The 19,757-nt window shown below is 35.7% G+C and overlaps 1 long non-coding RNA gene across 1 annotated transcript; it reads right to left on the reverse strand.

The window, feature by feature from the left end:
* Window positions 1-15,425: 15,425 nt before the first annotated feature.
* LOC107860931 lies at window positions 15,426-19,288 on the reverse strand. Its single transcript, XR_001671672.2, has 3 exons — window positions 18,929-19,288; window positions 18,183-18,357; window positions 15,426-15,734 (listed from the first exon to the last, which is right to left on the reverse strand). It is a non-coding gene; the product is annotated as an uncharacterized LOC107860931 (long non-coding RNA).
* Between the last annotated feature and the right edge of the window lie 469 nt (window positions 19,289-19,757).

The raw sequence follows: 19,757 nt of genomic DNA on the forward strand, positions 1-19,757 counted from the left end.
AGATTACTTCTTCAATGTTTCCTCTGGATTTTATTTCTCCTCTAATTGTGATTACATTTAAAATAATGATATTAGAAGGAGTTTCCAAAATCTTGATCCATTAATCGAGTCCCCTTTCAAGTTATCTGGAAAGTCTTTTTTGTTTGGAAAAAATCTCTTTAACTCATGAATACTCTAAATTATGTGAATTGTATTAACTCTATGAGTTGCTGCAAGAATTAAATCCTATGAATTTCTAAACCCATAAAACTTATCAAATCCATGAATATACATACAAATATATATATATATATATATATATATATATATATATATATATATATATATATTCTATTGTAATTTTCTTCAATCGGGTACTCATTAGATGATAGATTATTTCTTTTATAATCTTTGTGATGGACTTGTTGATTTTAATTTTGTAACTAGAATTTATCAATTAATCACCAAGAGCAACATCATAAATCCATATCTAGTAGACACTCCTGGTTATCTCAAACAGAAACAAACAACACTAAATTAGACTACTACCTATAACTTCAATCCTTATAATCTAGTCTAGAATGGTAAAGTTTGTAACAAGTTTTGCACTCTATGATTTTTTGATCTTACACAACAAAAAAATCAACCTCCCTATTTAAGACTTCCCAATCCTAGCTTTTTATTCAAACAATTCTGATTTCTTTCAATCCATATGGCATATACATACTATGATAAGTTGTTTTGGACATTTGGGCTTGTTGTGTTCTTCTTTTGTCATTTGGGACCATCGATTTCACATGTTGATTCCAAGTAGTATCAGTGGAGTTATGTTTATGTAGCCACAAATTAAATGTAATATGTCCCACTTTTTTTGCAAAGTAGCTGCTTATAAAAAGATGGTCTCCCAATTTTAGATGTTTATGACATAGAGCGCACTTCAAATCAACTTCCATTCTCTATTTGGCTAACCTGTTTATTTTCGTTAAACTAAGAATGTGAATTTTTAGTTTTGTTGATACGCATCATACTGGAAACCCCTATTGTTTTGATATAAACCATGAACTTCAACTAGTTCGCCTCGATTTTCTCTTTAGTTTCATTAAGTGTTATGAAAGATATGACTTAGAATAATGTTATAGTGTAGCAAGATTTTACTTTGCATGACTCACCAAAATGCTAAAGTATCGGTTATAATTCATGAGGTATAAGATCAACGTGGTTGAATCTCCGCATGAGCTAAAAAAGACTAATATATAACATGACCCTAGTAAGGCTAGCACATTATCACAAGTCAGGAAAGATAATGCTATAATGACTAGAATCTTATAAATCTCCTTTACGCTATGAAATCTTTTATTAAGAATTATGACATAATGACATGATCCAATAGACTTCTAACACTACAAAATTTCTTCAATAATATGCTCATGGCCTTATATGCGATCTCCATATTCATAAGCTATGCTAAAAGCGACATGACCACATCCAAAATCCCATTCTCTATAAAGATATGAAAATCTTAATTTTATGGCCTATGTCAACATGATTATGATACTACTTTCGATGAGTCCCTAATATTATTAATGAATGATGTAACTTATCAACTATGAGCCTAAAATGGCTAATCCATAATTCATGAGCCTAAAGTACCTAACTCACATATACATGCCTAAAGTGGTTAACTCAGAGACATGCATCCAAAGCGGCTAACTTATGAATATGAGCCAAGAAAGGCTAAAACTGAAATTTATGAGCCTAATAAGTCTAACCTTAGAACACGAATTCATTAAGATAAACATATAATATTATGAGCATATAGGAGTTAGCTGGCTGACCGAGAAGGCATAGGTCTAGATGATAAATGCCCCAAATGATGTTTGCCAATATAGAATAGAGGTTATTCCACAAGTCGAATGACTTTTTTTTCATGTGTCCCAAAAGAGACTGATTGTGGATCCTTGCTAGCAAATCATGTCATGTCATGTCCTATGTCCGACATGATATAGGATGGCTTAGTTGATAGGGTCGAGATCATACTCTATTCACTTACATGATGGTTTATGTCAGTTCACCACTTGATCCCATGAATAACAAAACAGATTAATTTATTTTATGTTACACTCTATTACATCAGTTTATGCTATTGTCCCTTCAACTTATCATTTCTTGGATACCTATTACATTAGTATTTTCATGTTTTAGTGTTTTCCTTAGGTATTTTTGTATTTCAATAGATTCCACGTATTGACCATCTAGGACGCTGCATCATTTCATGATGCAGGTTTTGAGATGCTTATGATTTTGTACAGTATTAGGTCTATTTGTATCAACTGTTAATGAACACTTCATCTCCCCGAAATACACTATTTTTACCTCGTTGGACTTGTTCTATGTTTTTAGGTATGCAGGGGTCTTGTTCCTATTGACATTTATTCATGTGCTTATAGGTTTCATCGACAGTAGTAGATGTCAGTTTCAGCTATGTTTAATTTTATTCTTATGTTTTGGAATTTCCATATTTATTGTTTAAGACTTTTATCTGTTTATGAAACTAATAATTTTTTCTCCACTCTATTACCCATAATTTAAAAACATTTCTTTTGCACTTTTCGATGGATGCTCACGATATAAGCTAAGTGGATCTCTCCGACCAATAATGGTTTTAGGTTTCTGTTACTTCTAGGGTGTTGGTTCGGATTGTGACAACCTTTTTATACAAATAGTATTTTATATTTTATAAATAAATATCTATAGTTTATTATTGCTAAAAGAATGAGGCCCCTCAAATTCAGGGGCCTAAGGTGGTTGTCTTTTCTTCTATGTGGTACAGTCGACATAGCATTAACTCATCAACACACAATTAGGTCTTTATTTTATTAATTCCATATTTTATTCATTCAAAATCCGTGTCTACAAGCCTAGCATGATTTCTCCATCAACTCATATTATGAATACAGTTTCTAACCATAATTTTCTACTCATAAATCATAACCTACCAGGGCGTCAAGCTGCTACAAAAAATAAGTTATACCACTAACGATCTTTCTTTTACTTCAAGCTTTTGAATGCTAAATCATCTAATAAACAACAATTATAAGAGTAACTAATCAACTACTCTTCAAACAAATACTTTGAAAATTTAAACCCACTAGTTCTACCTTATTCACGATTTACGTCATTACCCATAGGTCAATTAATCATTAACTAATATTATCATACTTAACCCATCTCCAAATGGAGTTTTAAAGCTATAGGTCCCATTATTATTGAGTTGAAGGTCTCCAACTATCAAAATTTATGTTTTTGAACCATAATTTCATACTAGGAAGTATTATGTTTAATCTAAAATAAATAATAAGTGAAAATATATATACCCATAAGGTTTTCCCATAATTTCATGAACCTAGAATTTTAACCCACAAGAATTTCACCATAATTCTCCATTTTAATGATTCTAGTAGAAGAACAGACTAATCAATGTTAAAAGGATGTAAATATCTTACCTCAATGAAAAATTCCACCCCAACCTTTAGAAAATCGTCCCTTTTGGGCTTAGGAATGAAATTTTGGAGTTTATGAATTGAAATTCGACCAAAATAGTCTTGTATACTCCCGTTATCCCGTATATCGAGAAAATTTCCCCTATAACAGCCTCAGCTTTTTAGCACAGACATTCTTCAGTAAAATAGTGGTAACTTTTTACTTCAGAAGCAAATTAATGAATGATTGGTGACATTGAAAAGAAGTCTCAGAGATTAAGAGATTAATTTGGTAGGTATTGGTCCCCATAAATCTTTATATTCTAGTAGGAGTGCTCACTTTAAGTTGACCCTAATTTAAACTTAGCTTGAAACTAAATCGGTAAGGACACTTCCTTCTTAACTTTGTGCTGGAGATATTGTACCTTAATTCATATATAATTCACTCCATACTAAAGAACTGATCATAATACCTATAATAAAAGAGATTCTCTTTTACCCGCTTTTGGATTAAAAAAAAAGAGATTCTTATGTCTTTACCATAGATATTTATTTTTAGTAATGACGAAATAGATCATTACAGAAACACTCCATCAAGGATGTTTAATGAAGATGAGGGGAGAAATGGTACAAGTGGAATTGAGGAAACTGGTGTGGTCAAACCATGGAGCTTCTAAGTGGTTATCCATATTGTATATTACGTTCAATAGAAGGCTCTCAACGATTAATAATATGGGGTCTAACACACTCCTTGACATGTCCTTTATGCCAATTGGTATATAAAGACATAGATAATTTGTTCTTTGAATGTTCCTATGCTGCAGACTCTGGACAAAGCTACTAACATGATAAGGAATACAAAGGCCTAGCATGAAATGTCATGAGAAAGTATAGTGGGAACTATGATACATAAAATGCAGGAGCAATAAAGCACAAGTATACAGAATGACCTTGGCTGGAACCATTTACTGCCTATGGTCAGAGCGTAATTGCAGAATCATTCAACATAAACAAAAGACAGAGGAACTCATTGTTAGATAAATCATTCAAGATATGTATAAAGTATAGTTGTAATATTTGGGTTCTCCCACATTAGTGGTTTAAAATCATCCTTAAGGCCTTATAAGGCCAAGATAATTAAGTCTGATATGTTAAATAAGTGTACTTGTACAAGTATATATTTAATTATATAAATATCTAAATGACTTAGAATTGGGGCTTAGGCGCGGGCTGGGTCAGATATTTAATTAAAGAATTTATTTTTATATTTAATAATAAATAATTCTATCAAAATAGAAAAGTTGCACCTATTCAGAATTGTTGTGTTTGTTCAGAATAGTTGCATTTGTTTAGAAAAGTTGTGACTGTTAAGAATAGTCGTATCAGAAAAGTTGTGACTATTTAGAATAGTTGTATTTGTTTAAAAAAGTTGTGACTGTTCAGAATAGTTTTATCTGTTCAGAAAAGTTGTGACTATTCAGACCTTATAAATATGAATGAAAACTATAACACCTCAAGTCTGTACCCCGGATGCTACACGGTGCTTACGACCCCAAAGGACCACAAGCTAACCCATGACTAATATCTGCTATGATCACTGAATAAATATACTGTGATAAATGCGGAATAATAGGTTGAATTCCATAAAGTTCAAAACATCTGAAATACTGATAAAATATATCAACTGAAATACCATGAGTAAAACTAAATGTTGTCTGAAAATTAGTCTGAAAAGCCTCTAAACTGAATTGTCTGAATGTGGAGTTGATGGGACAATCCCCCAACTAAATCCATCTACTAAAATACTGAATCTACTATAATAATAAAAAAAGAATATCCTCGACAGATGAGGACTCATTACTAAAGCTGATACTGCTGGATGAAACTGAATTTGTTTATATGCGGTCAGAAACCTGAGCATCTGAACATATAATATGAGACATCATATCACAAAGAAAGAGTATGCATCAGTACGTGGAATGTACTGGTATGCTAGAGGAGGTAAGGGTGAATGCAAGGGTTCATATGCTCACAATAACTGATTGTATGATATAGAGTACTGAACATGAGAAAACATGTATAACTGATATGCTGTAAATACTGAGTATGCACTATTGTGCCTGTAAATAAGTACTGCGGCTGAGCTTATCTAAAGCTAAGTCCTAAGTTCTGATACTGAGTAATTGATATCTGAAGTTACTGATAACTGATTGACTGTATTTGATAGTCCTGATTCTATAGAACTAAACTAAATTCTATTCTGAAGACTGAGACTTAAATTGTAGGAGGTAATTATCTAACCAACATGCCCCAAATAAGATAAGATAACTGAGTTGGGGTCCAATCTGTAACCCCAATTAAAAGGGTATCAATATCGTGCCACGGGTAAGGACAACTAAAGAGATACCCTCATCTGGTAAGTACTCTAATGAGAACAGTCAAACCCTCATCTGTCAGGATAAAGCACCTGATCAACCCTTAACTGTCAGGTTTTATGTCTCAACCTATGCTGGCTACATAGTTCTGGAACGTAAGGATTACTTCTGAGGATCATACCCTCTACAGGCAGGTGAGCCCTCATCCTTGAGTTCACTCGGTGCTGAATCCTACTCCCAACTGAAAGACACTGAACTAAACTGGATTGATACTGAGTTTACTTAGTTTTCCTGAGTACTATAACCGAATGAGTTCTACTGAGTTCTGTAACTGACTGAGAGTACTTGTAACGCCCCAATTTTCTGAACCGAAATGCCACACGGTGCTTATGACCCCAAAGGATCACAAGCTAACTCATGACTGATATCTATACCTGAACACTGCAATAAATAACGTAATAATGCAGAAAACATGAACATGTAAAATAGTAACATCCATGTGGGTGAAAGATGCCCAAAACATCTGTAAACTGAATCAATTCTGCACTAAGTCTGAAAGCCTCTAAATACTATCGGACTAAGGAGTTGAAGGAACATGTCTCCAGCTAACTCCAAAAAACTAAAAACTAACTGAAATAAATAATGAATCAAATCATAGTGTCCTCAAATGAAGAGGACTTACTGTAACTCTACGACTGGAAATGCTACTGCTACTGCTGATCTGGAGCTCGTGTCTCTGGACCTATGGTGTAACATGCAAAAAAAGCATCATAGCGCAAATGCATCAGTACGAGGGAATGTACCGAGTATACGAGTGAGGTAGGCTAAATATTAACAGGGTTTACAAGCATGAACAATGCTAACTGACAGACTGATATGAACGTAAGAGTACAAACATGCATACATAGTAACTGAAATCGTGGGTGCATGATAGCTAGTCCTGTATGCTAATACATGGTTTACTGATGGCTAACATGACGGATACTGAAATTTTGATAACATGGGTGACTATATCTGACAGTCCTGATATACTGAAATCTGAAGACCTATCTAAGTTCTTTTACTGAGACTAATTCTGAAACTATGGGAGGCAGTTGTTTAATCGACATGCCCCAATAATGCATATAGCTAAGTTGGGGTCCAATCTCTGCCCCGACTGGAGGAGTGTCAATACCGCGCCACTGGTAAGGACAGTTGTGGGTGACCCTTAGCTGGCAGGTATTCGAAAGGAGAACGGTGGGAACCTTAAACTGACAGGTTAAGCCACCTCATCAACCCTAATCTGACAGGTCAAGATGTCTCAACCTACGCTGGCTACGTAGTTCTGGAACACAAGGATGACTGCTAAGAATCACACCCTAAACTGGTAGGTGAGTTCCCATCCTTTGGTTCACTCGGTGCTAACTTCTACTCCCATCTGAAAAGACTGAACATGATTTAACTGACAGTACATGGACTGATCAACTGACTTCCGTTGACTGACAGAATAGTACTACTATCTGAGAGTTAACTGAGATCATGAGATTCTGAGGTTTCCTGAGTCACGTGACTGACTGAGTTCTATAGATCGTGGCTTGACTGAGATGATCGTGACAACATGACATGGCGCTAGGCACACAGCTATGTTTTTCAAGTACAAATACCCCCAGGACTCGATAAAAGGAAACTGACACACATGACATGACTTGATCACAAGATTTAAGTCTACAATTCATAATATCATAAGCAGGGGATATCATATTTCATATAGTTATTCAACATCTTGAACATTTTATGAAATGCATGGATATATTTCGTGTACATATTGTATATCTCCATTATCTTACATGCTTCATACCACAACAATAGCAACACATGAAAAGCATGGATTTCATATTGAAGTATATAGCTAACATGGACTTGTTATTTAGACATCATAGAACCATGCAACATGAATTTCTAGCATCCTAAGTATTTTATCAAACACCTTGCATGCATTCCTTAAGGCATAGGTGGGTTTCATACTTGCACCATATTAAACCACCTAAAGTTCATGATTTTCAATTAACAAACATATATATTCCATGAAAACACCTTTAGATATCATATTGAAACTTAAACAACAATCGTCAACATGTACATACTCATATCACCACAAAAAGAACACAAAATAATATTTAAAACATGATTCTTGAGCTCTATAAACGGATTGGATCCGTAGATGAACACTACGCATACCTTAGAAAGGAAACCTTGATGATTTGCTGGAGAGTTCTTGGATTGGGAAACTTAATTCTCGATTATCTTGGAAAAAGTCTTGAATCCTGCTTTTGAGAGATGAGTTTGATAGAAACCCTAATCTTGTGGTTAAGAGTGTAAGAGAGGGTTTTTCAGATGCTTAACTGAAGAAAAATGAGAAAAACTATGCCTTTTTAGGGTTATAAGTCGTGGAAGGTGAAGGAAATGACCAAAATACCCTTATGAAATAAATTTCCAGTTGCTGAAAAATCATAGCTGACGACATTGGTGATAGGGCATCAGACTTGTGATAAGTTGTCAAAAATGTCGTTAGATTTGCTATAAGTTATCACAAATGTCATCACTTGGGAGCTGGTTTCTGCCTAAGGCTGACAACCTTCGTGATAGGGCGTCACAAAAGTGATAAGCTATCACGAATGTCGTCACTTAGGAGCTGGTTTCTGCCAAAGGTTGATGACCTTCGTGATCGGGCATCACAAATGTGATAAGCTATCATGAATATCATCACTTAGGAGCTGATTTCTGCCTAAGGCTGACGACCTTCATGATAGGGCGTCACAAATGTGATAAGCTATCACGAATGTCGTCACATTGTTTCCAACCAGACATTCTGGAGTAAAATAGGTATAACTCTTTGCTCGGATATCAGATTTAGGAAAAATTGGTATCATTGAAAAGATAATTCGATTATCTATCTTTTATAGGTCATGAGCTCAAAAATTCCAAGTATAATGAGAGATATGCTCATTTGAAGTTGACTATACCAATATCCTTCTCAAGAATTAGATCGGTGAGGAATGTTTTGATTCGTCTATTAGCTAAGAGTTATTTGAGGCCTTAATACACCTCAACCTTGATATTAACACTACCAAAGCACTAAGATTTAATACTCATTAGTTCAAAGCATGGTCCCTTAATATTGGTCTGAATTTTCAGGGTATTACAGTACTACTGATCATGACAGGACTGAGACTATTCTATAACTGACATTGGTTCTAGGTAAATAGCTAAATTGTCGGGTATTAAATACCCCTAGGACTCGATAGCATAAAAAACAAAGTATATCATGATCTTGAGATACACAACAATGTACACTTGTCCATAATTCATTCATAAAGGCATTTCATTAAACACTTGTAAGGCATAAGGTTGTACATAATCGGGACCATATAATGACATGTCTAGATTCCACTATCTACTTCACATAGGCATTTTAGCAAACACTTGGAGAGTATGGAGTATTTTACATGATGATGGTCAACACATGTAATCATGAATACAACATTCAATTTCAAATTCAAGGGTTAAGCATGCAATTCATTTAATTCACCACATAACTATCTTAATTTCATAGAAACTTATAATTAAACATGCATTGGATCCCAATTACTATCATGAACACTAATTCATCCAATTCCAATCATAAAAATCATAAATCATAAATCTTGAAGTTTTAAAAATAAATTCTTGGACTCTATGGGTGAAAGGAACCCATAGATGAACACCTAACATACTTTGGAGTGTTAATTCCTGAAGGTGCTTGAAGAGATTTTTTAGTTTTAACCTTGATTCTTAAAGCTAGGGCTTGTTTCCTTGAGAGAGAAAGCTTTGATTTGGGGGAAAGATTGAAAAATGATGACTTAAAACATTTTTAGGGCTTAAATCTCACACCTGGGCAGATTAAAATCATGGAAAAAGACCAATTTAACCCTGGACATCACTTTTAACTTTCGTGAAATTTTTCTGACCTGGACCCCTGGCGCGACGCAAAGCTATCGTGTCGTGTCTCTAGAAAAGGACAAGTGGGAACTGAGGGCTAGGCGCGACACAGTGGAATCTTGGTGCCCCTTTGATTCTAAAATCTAAACTCGCCACGACGCGGTGGGATCATGTTGGTACACTGGACAGTGATAATTATGAATTTGGCTGGTGGTGCGATGCGCCAATATCGCGGAGCAATACTGAAAATTGGCAATTGCCATTTTGACATATTCCGCGACACGCTACTAGCCTGAATGACTGTAGTTAACGACTGAAACTTAAAATAACCATAACTTCTTAACCAGTCATCAAATTTAGGCGAATTTTATATCGTTGGAAAGCTAATTCAATTTCCTACGCAATAGCAGGCTCTGAAATGAGAAATACTGAGTATTTCAAAAATTTTATATAAGATAACTCATGGACTAGGAGTTAATTTAGGCTAGGGAAATATGGGGTATTACAATATCTCCCCCTTAGGAACATTCATCCTCGAATAAGACTGATTAAGCTGAGAAACATTGATAGACTGAGCTGACACACTGAACATGCATATCTGCTGCATGACTACATGATGGAAGCTACTGTTAAACTGAATTTTCATACTGAACATGCATATCTGATGTATGAGTACATGACTGAACTGATTTATGAAGGCATGGCTGAATATGCAATGGTAATGGATACCAAGTTATTATTATAGCTGAATATGGAACTGAGTAAAGCTAAGGAAGACTATTATCTTAAGATGAATCTGAGTTTGCAGAGAAGAGGTGAGGATACTTGGTCTGCATATCTACTTCTGCTTCCTAAGTAGCTCCCTCAACGGACTGATTTCGCCAAAGAACTTTAACTAAGGGAACTTTTTTGTTCCTTAGTCTGTGAATCTAATGATCGAGGATCTGGACTAGAACCTCTTCGAAGGAGAGATCATTCTGAATATCTACATCCTCTAAGGGGACTATGACTGCTGGGTCACCAATGTATTTCTTTAGTAAGGAGATATAGAATCCTGGATGTACTAAAGCTAGATCTGAAGGCAACTCGATCTAATAAGCTACCTTTCCAAAACGACTGAGAATTTTATAAGGACCGATATATCGAGGACTGAGCTTTCCCTTATTGTCCAACATCTTTACCCCTTTCATGGGTAAGGTTTTCAAGAACACAAAATCACCGATCACAAATTCGAGATCCTTTCTCCTTACATCTGGATAGGATTTCTGTCGGCTCTGGGCAGCCCTAAGCCTTTCTCTGATTATCTGAACCTTCTCCAAGGCATCGAAGACTAGGTCAGGCCCTACTACTGCGTCCTCACCTACCTCGAACCAACCAATTAGAAATTTGCATCTCCTACCATAGAGAGCCTCAAATGGAGCCATCTGAATACTGGAATGATAGCTGTTATTATATGCGAACTTGATTAAAGGCAAGTGGTCATCCCAACTACCCTTAAAATCAACAACGCATGCTCTTAGCATATCTTCTAGATTCTTAATGGTCCTTTCTGCTTGACCATCTATCTGAGGGTGAAAGGTTGTACTAAGGTGAACTTGGGTACCAAGACCTTTTTGGAATGCTTTCCAAAAGTGAGAGGTACACTGGGTACCTCTATCTGAGATAATAGATACTGGGACTTTGTATAACCTGACCAACTCTTTGATATAGAGTTTGGCATAGTCCTCGGCTGAATAGGAGGTATGAACTGGCAAGAAATGAGCTGATTTGGTCACCCTATCTACGATAACCCATATAGAATCATCCTGATGACGAGTACAAGGCAAACCCATCACAAAGTCCATGTTCACTTATTTCCATTTCTATGTGGGGAGACTGAACTCCTGCATGGACCCACTAGGCTTCTGGTGCTCAATCTTAAATTGCTGACATGTAGAGCACTTAGCTACAAACTCTTCAATATCCCTTGTCATGCCTCTACCAATAGATCTCCCGCAAATCATGGAACATCTTAGTGGCCCCTAAATGAATAGAGTAACGCACACCATGCGCTTCTGCAAGAATTTGTTGCCTCAACTCGTCTACACCTGGCACACATAGCCGACCCTGGCAACGCAATACACCATCTCCCCCTTGGGAGAAAACCTCTACTTTTTAATCTCTGACTGACTCTTTCAACTTAACAAGACTGGGATCTCTATCTGGAATTGTTCTGCACCCATGCACTACCTTCTGCTGAATCAACTAAGTGGACACCTAGTCGGACAAGCTGATGAACTTCCTGAACTAACCTCTTCTTATCATCCTCAACATGAGAAACGCTGCCCATAGATAGTCTACTAAGAGCATCAGCCACTACATTGGCCTTGCCTGAATGATAAAGAATACTTATGTCATAATCTTTTAATAACTTTAACCACCTTCTCTGACGCAAATTTAAATCTTTCTGAGAAAAGACATACTGCAAGCTCTTATGATCTGTGAACATATCAACATGCACCCCATACAAATAGTGCCTCCAAATTTAGGGCAAATACTACAGCTGCTAACTCAAGATCATGAGTCAAATAATTCTTCTCATGGGACTTAAGCTGTCTTTAAGTGTAGGCTATGACCTTACCTCTCTGCATAAGGTCACAACTCAAACCTACTCTAGATGTATCACAGTTCACAACAAACCCATCTGAACCATTTGGTAGAGTTAAAACTGGGGCTGAGGTGAGCCGAGTTTTCAACTCCTGAAAACTCTTCTCGTAGGAATCTGACCACTGAAACTGGACTTTCTTCTGAGTCAATCTAGGCATGGGGGGATGCAATAAACAAAAACCCTTCAAAAACCCAACGTTAATAGCCAGCTAATGGAGAGATAGGTCTAGACCAGTTTCTCATCGCTTCGGTCTTTTGAGGATCAACTCTTATGTCATCACCGAAAATAATATGACCAAGGAAAGCTACTGACCTTAGCCAAAATTTGCACTTACTGAATTTGGCAAACAACTGATGATTTCTGAGAGTCTAAAGTACAATTTTGAGGTGATCTGTATGATCATTCTCACTACGAGAATAGACAAGAATGTCATCGATGAAAGCTATAACGAACATGTCCAAGTACTGCTTAAACACTTGGTTCATCAAGTCCATGAAGGTTGTTGGGTCATTTGTGAGACTAAAGGACATGACTAGAAATTCAAAGTGATCATATCAAGTTCAAAAATCTATTTTCGAAATGTCACATTCCCTGACTCTAAGCTGGTGTATCCTGATCTGAGGTCTATCTTAAAAAAATAACTGGTGCCCTAAAGTTGGTCAAATAATTCATCGATTCTGGGAATTGGATATTTGTTCTTGACTGTGACTTTGTTCAACTGGTGGTAGTCTAAGCACGGTCTGAGAAGACCGTCTTTCTAATGCATGAACAGAACTGGTGCACCTTAAAAAAAATGTTGGGTCTGATGAATCCCTTATCTAGGAGATCCTTCAACTATTCTTTTAACTCTCTGAGTTCTGCTGGTACCATTTTGTAAGGCGGAATAAATATGGGCTGAGTATCTGGAAGAAGGTCTATTCCGAAGTCTATTTCCCTAACGGGTGGAACTTCAGTAAGATCTTCGAAAAACACATCAGAGAATTCATTTATTACTGGAACTGACTCAAGACTGGGAGTTTCTGAGTTAGAGTCTTTGACTCGCACAAGATGGTAGATACATCCCTTGGATATCATTTTTCTCGCTCTAAGGTATGAAATCAACTAACCCTTAAGCGTTGTGGTACTACCCCTCTATTCAAGAACTAGTTCATTTAAAAACTGAAAATGAACAATTCTGTATAACATGGATAGAGCTAATCTATGCTAAGAATGACATCAAAATCTGCCATCTCTTGCTCTACAAGGTCTGCTGAAGTGACTTTCTGAGATATTATAATCGGATAGTTCCTGTATACCTATCGAGTTATGATAAATTTACCCATTGGAGTAGAAACTGAGAAAGCCTCTGCTAGGATTTTTAGACTGACTCTAAAGTTAACGGCTATATAAGGAGTTACGAAAGATAAAGAAGCTCCTGAATCTAACAATGCATAAACATGTAAATGAGAAAACCTATAACGTACCAGTGACCACATCTTCTCCTGATCTTGTCTGGAATGAAGTGCATAAAGCCTGTTTGGGCGTTGCCCACTGGTGGCACTAGAAACGGCACCCTGCTGATTTAGGCGACCTGTCTGAGTTGAATGAGTATGCTGACCCTAAGAACCTGAGTGAGGACAATCTCTGACTCTGTGGCCTTGCTTGCCTCATGTGAAACAAACATCACTGCCAACTCTACAGACACCTTTGTGGTTTCTGCCACATGTCTAACAAAAAAGATTTGTTCGAGCACTGTTGACACTACCCTGAGATTTAAAGACTGGCACCCTATCGTTGTTACCATTTCTAAACTTAGGTACTGGAGCACTAGCTAAGGACGGATCTAGACTTGAAGATTTCAGATGAAATTAGGAATGTTTATCGCCTTCTGACTTAGGCTAATTAAAATTGAAGCTACCTGTTCTAGCTTTCTTGTTTTACCCTTCTCTCTCTCTCTAATCTTAGCCTCTTCTATCTATTAAGCATGGACCATAAGCCTAGATATGTCCATCTACTTAATCAACATCGTTGTTCTGCACTCCTTAACCATACTATCTGACACCCCAGATACGAACGAACTTGCTTATTCTGGACCTACTGTCTGCTACTACATGGGGAGAGTACCTAAGTAAAGTTGAGGTAATACTTCTTCACGCTCATACTGCCTTGCCTGTGGTTTATGAACTCTAACACCTTGGCTTATCTCAGCTCTAAGGGAAAGAATCTATCTAGAAAAGTAGTAGCAAACTCTTCCCACTCTATAGGCTCGACATATGTACCCCTGTCTACCTTCCACTACTTAAACCACATATGAGCTACATCCTGTAGTTGATAGGACGCTAACTCAGCACTCTCATTAGAAGTCACTCCCATAATATCTGTGACTTTTTGAACCTGATTGAGGAACTCCTGTGGATCCTCTTATGACTTAGATCCTGAGAATAGGGAAGGATTTATTTGGGTGAAGTCCCGAATCCTGGCTGTAGTAGTATTGGCCACTGGGTTAGCCAGAACAGTAGTTGGCCATTCATTCTGAGCTGCTACGGAGTTGGCTAGAGTAGTGAATACAACTCTGAACTCGGCATGGGAGACATGCTCGTCCAGGGGATCTATCTGAACGGGCTGAGGTGTTGACTGATTTCCGATTCTCCTTTTGTTAGTCTTTTTGGGAGGCATGTTCTGTAAACAAAAAAAGAAAAAATAGATTAGACTGAGGGTTTAGCTTGATCTCATGCTCACTCGCATGACATGAATACTTAAAGAAGGAAAATTGTTTCCTAAAACATCTCATAGCTTCCTGTCCATAAGTGTGGCACGCTACACACCCATGCACAAGACTCTACTTGATGCGGCTTTTCAGACTTCCTAGGACACTGTTGAACCTTGGGCTCTGATACCAAGTTTGTAACGCCTCAAGTTTGTACCCCGGACGCTACACAGTCCTAAGGGACCATAAGCTAACCCATAATTGATATCTGCTGTGAGCACTAAATAAATATACTGTGATAAATGCAAAATAATAGGCTAAATGCCATAAGGTTCAAAACATCTAAAATACTGATAAAATATATCAACTGAATAACATGAGTAAAATTGAATGTTGTCTAAAAACTAGTCTGAAAAGCCTCTACACTGAACTGTCTGAACGTGGAGTTGATGGGATAATCCCCCAATTAACTTAATCTACTGAAATACTGAATCTACTATAATAATGAAATAAAAGAATTTCCTCGATAGATAAGGACTCATAACTAAAGCTGATACTGCTGGCTGAAATTGAATCTGTCTATGCACGGTTGGAAACCTTAGCATCCGAACCTATGATATAAGACATCATAGCGCAAAGAAAGAGTATGCGTCAGTATGTGGAATGTACTGATATGCTAGATGAGGTAAGGGTGAATGCAAAGGTTCATATGCATGAACAATAACTGATTGTATGATATAAAGTATTGAATATGAGAATACATATATAATTGATATGCTGTAATTACTGAGTATGCACTACTATGCCTGTAAATAAGTACTAAGACTAAGCTTATCTGAAGCAAAGTCCTGAGTTTTGATACTGAGTAACTGATATCTGAAGTTACTGATAATTGATTGACTGTATCTGACAATACAGTCTGTAGAACTGAACTGAGTTCTATTCTATTCTGAAGACTGCGATTGAAACTGTGGGAGGTAATCATCTAACCGACATGCCCCAAATAAGATAAGATAACTGAGTTGGGGTCCAATCTGTAACCCCAATTGGAAGGGTGTCAATACCATGCCACGGGTAAGGATATTTCATGCCTCAAAGCAATATTTTTTCTACTTTCATTTTATTTTTTCTAATAATATGACTGATAAGGATCCGATCCCATTAAGCTTGATTAGTTAACAAACTCCAAGAACTCAATGTATATCCCTAGACATGATAAATGTTCTTAGATAGGGATAGGTATAGATTAGGATGATAAGAGAGGCTTGGGTCTGATTGTCCAAGTCTGCTATCTTTGTACTACTACCTTGGTAAATAAAATGTTACTTACCAATAAAAGGAAGGCTTCAATTTGTTAATCTGTCAACGTAACAACAAAACAAAGTGAACAGACCTTCACAGTTGTTGATTCTTAATAGTTTAGTTCCATTCTAATTTGAATTTGACACAAAATAACATGACTAAAGGCCGACCATGATATCACATGTTTTAATTTCAACAATATATGCAGATCCAATGTGCCACGACAAAATCTTTTAACACTTCTATTAAATGGATTGATAATGAATTATAACCATATAATAGCTTAATTAAAGAGAATAGAGGAAACCTAAATCACAACATATAAATATAGAAGTCTATACATAAGCACATCTAACACAAATATGAGATTTCACATTAGCCCATTACATTAGTACTTGTTCATATACATGACAAACACGTTAAAATTTCAAGTGGTTTGACAAGTACTATAACACCATAAAGATCTTTAGTTAGTAGAGGACTTCAATCAATTAAGACTTAAATTAGGTCCGACAAGCACACAAAATCCTATTGGAAAATTTAATAATAACAAGTGAAATAAAGTTCTCCAATTTGTTAACCTGTCAGAGAACAACAAACTATGGAGAACAGACTTTCACAACTGTCAATTCTTACTAGTTTAGATCCATTCTAATTAGAACTTAGCACTAAATAACACGGCTAAAGGACGGCTAAAGGACGACTGATACCACATGTTTAATTTTAACACATATAAAGAGCCAAAATGCAGCAAAAAAATAAGTAGGAACGGACCTTCAACCATGATTGTTCAAGTGTAGGCAGAAAAACAACTTGAGTGAGAACTAATTTATAGCACAAGCTTAGGAGTCTTCTACCCTATGCCAATGGAAGTGTATTAGACTGTTGGAAGCACAAACATATTTATAGGAAGGTTAGAGACTCTTAGGTGAAAAATTTTAAACCCTTCGACTAATTCATATAATTGATTTCCCTTGGGACTTGTATAAATAGGGGAAAAATTAATTTGGTTCTCAAGTTATTGCCTCACTGCAGTTTTGTTCCTTATGTTGTATCGCTTAGCACATTTAATCTTCAATTAATTAAAATATGTCATTTTAGTCTCTAAAGCTAATTGATGTTTAAAGTTAACATAATGCATAAAACTAAAATCGACCACAAAAAAAAGTATCTAAATAACATAACCATTATACTTTTGTCTTTATGACTTGATTGACCACTGACATTTTCGATTAAAGTGCAAATCGATTTTAGGTCATGTGAAAAATGCACCTCGTGCGAATCAATTACCCCATGTTGGCCTTGAGAAGATTCCAAGATGTTACTCTTCAAGTTAACTCCAGTTGCACCAGAAGCTTGAAGGGCTGTTTACATCTCCGAATCTATAGCCAATTTTCACGTAAACAAGCAACATCAAGATAAAAGTGTCTTCCTCACTTCCGATTTCAAACAACAACCTATACCATCTAATTCCTTGAACCTCTCCTCCTAAGTCCTTGCTTTGTCCTTAGATTCACTTAAAAAGATATATAATATGTTAACTCTATTTAACTGGTATAGATTTGTTACAAATATCCTTCCAAAAGAAGTATGGCAACCACATATATAAGTCGCACAACTCATGAAAATGTATGCTTTTGCTTTTCCTAGAATCAATTATGATGTGCAAAACTTTATCCAACTCCAAATTAGTTGATTAGTTGAATGCCACAAATAATTAAAACAGATTTTACAAATGCAGTAAAATAAAGATATACCTGTTATTCAGAATGATCATTTTCCTTTTGTTCGTCGTAATCCACTTTAACATATGCAGAAAATAAGCTCATACTGAAAACTCTGGTCACCAGGGCAGCCTTTTTTGGTTGGATTCAAGTTTATGTTACCAATCCCTAGAGCAAATCCCTAAGATTAGTCCACCTAGGCCATCAACTGAATGAAATATACAACAATTATTCACTGAGTAGTAGAACTTAAGCCATCTAGTCCAACACAATCTATCAAATGCTATATTTAATAAAAGAGTAAATAGTCAAAAAAACACCAAACTGATCGCTTTATACCAAGTTTCATAACTCAACTACCCATTATTCTCTGTAACTGGTGATAGTTAAGGTAGGTAATAGTTTAGGTGTGGATTTTTACCATTAACTCTTATCAAAACAATACAATGTTACGAGCAGAACACCGAACATTAATAGGACCATATTAAAATACTAAAATATATGTAGCAATCATTTAAACACACCTCAAGTTTCTTTTAACCATTAACTCTTATCAAAATAATACAATATGAGGATTTCAGTTTCCCACATTCCTCTCCCCATGAGCAGAACACTAGAAATCAATAGGACCATATTATAATATCAAACATTATGAAACAACCATCAAAATACACCTCCGGTCAATTATTTTTACCGTAAACTCTTATCAAAATAAAACAAAATATTATGAAATAATAGTTAACAATCATCCTAACACAAAAAATTGTCAGTTGATTTACCATAACAATTGTCATGACTGCAATAGCTTCATTTCTTGATTTACCATAACAATTGTCAGTTGAGTTAAACTCCACCTAATAATTTTCCCCCATTTCTTCTTCTAAACGAGAAACTCTACTAATTAACTCATTGAATTTTTTCTTATAATAATCCTGTATATCACTTTTCTCATTCTTTAACTCATCAATTCTCTCATATAAAAAATTAGTTTTCTCCTTATAATCCTTAACACGCTCTGCTATTATCTTCTTATACCTTTCTTCAATATAAATGGTATAAGAAGATAATAGCATAGCATATTCATGATTATAAGGAGAAAAATCAATTGTTATAGGTGAGGATTGATGAGTTAAAAAATGAGAAAAGTGAAAAAGAGGCTTATTATGAGGAGAAATTCAATGAGTCGATTGGTAGAGCTTGTAGTTCGGCAGAAGAAATGACGGAAAATTAACTCATCTAAAAATGCAGTGGTAAAATAAGGAATGAAGGTATTGTTGTTATGTGGATTTAGGTCAATATTTTGTTTTGTTTTTTGGAATCTTACAACAAGTTTTAATTTGATAGTTGTTTGTATTGTTTTGTAATGTATTGTACTATTTTAATAAGAGTTAATGGTAAAAGAACAAACCTAAACTATCACTCTAGCTTGTTTAAGGGTTATTTCATATTGTTCCTATTAGACTAGTAAACCAAATAAAACTCGAAAACAATATGTACCTATGGGCATTGGATAATTTTTTAACTGAGTTATTTGCTATCTTATTCCAATTAATCTAACCAAACTAGTTACCACCCCATGGGTTAAGATTACAATTGATAAGATAATCG

Source organism: Capsicum annuum, chromosome 2, assembly GCF_002878395.1.
Source record: "Capsicum annuum cultivar UCD-10X-F1 chromosome 2, UCD10Xv1.1, whole genome shotgun sequence".
NCBI classification, from domain to species: domain Eukaryota; kingdom Viridiplantae; phylum Streptophyta; class Magnoliopsida; order Solanales; family Solanaceae; genus Capsicum; species Capsicum annuum.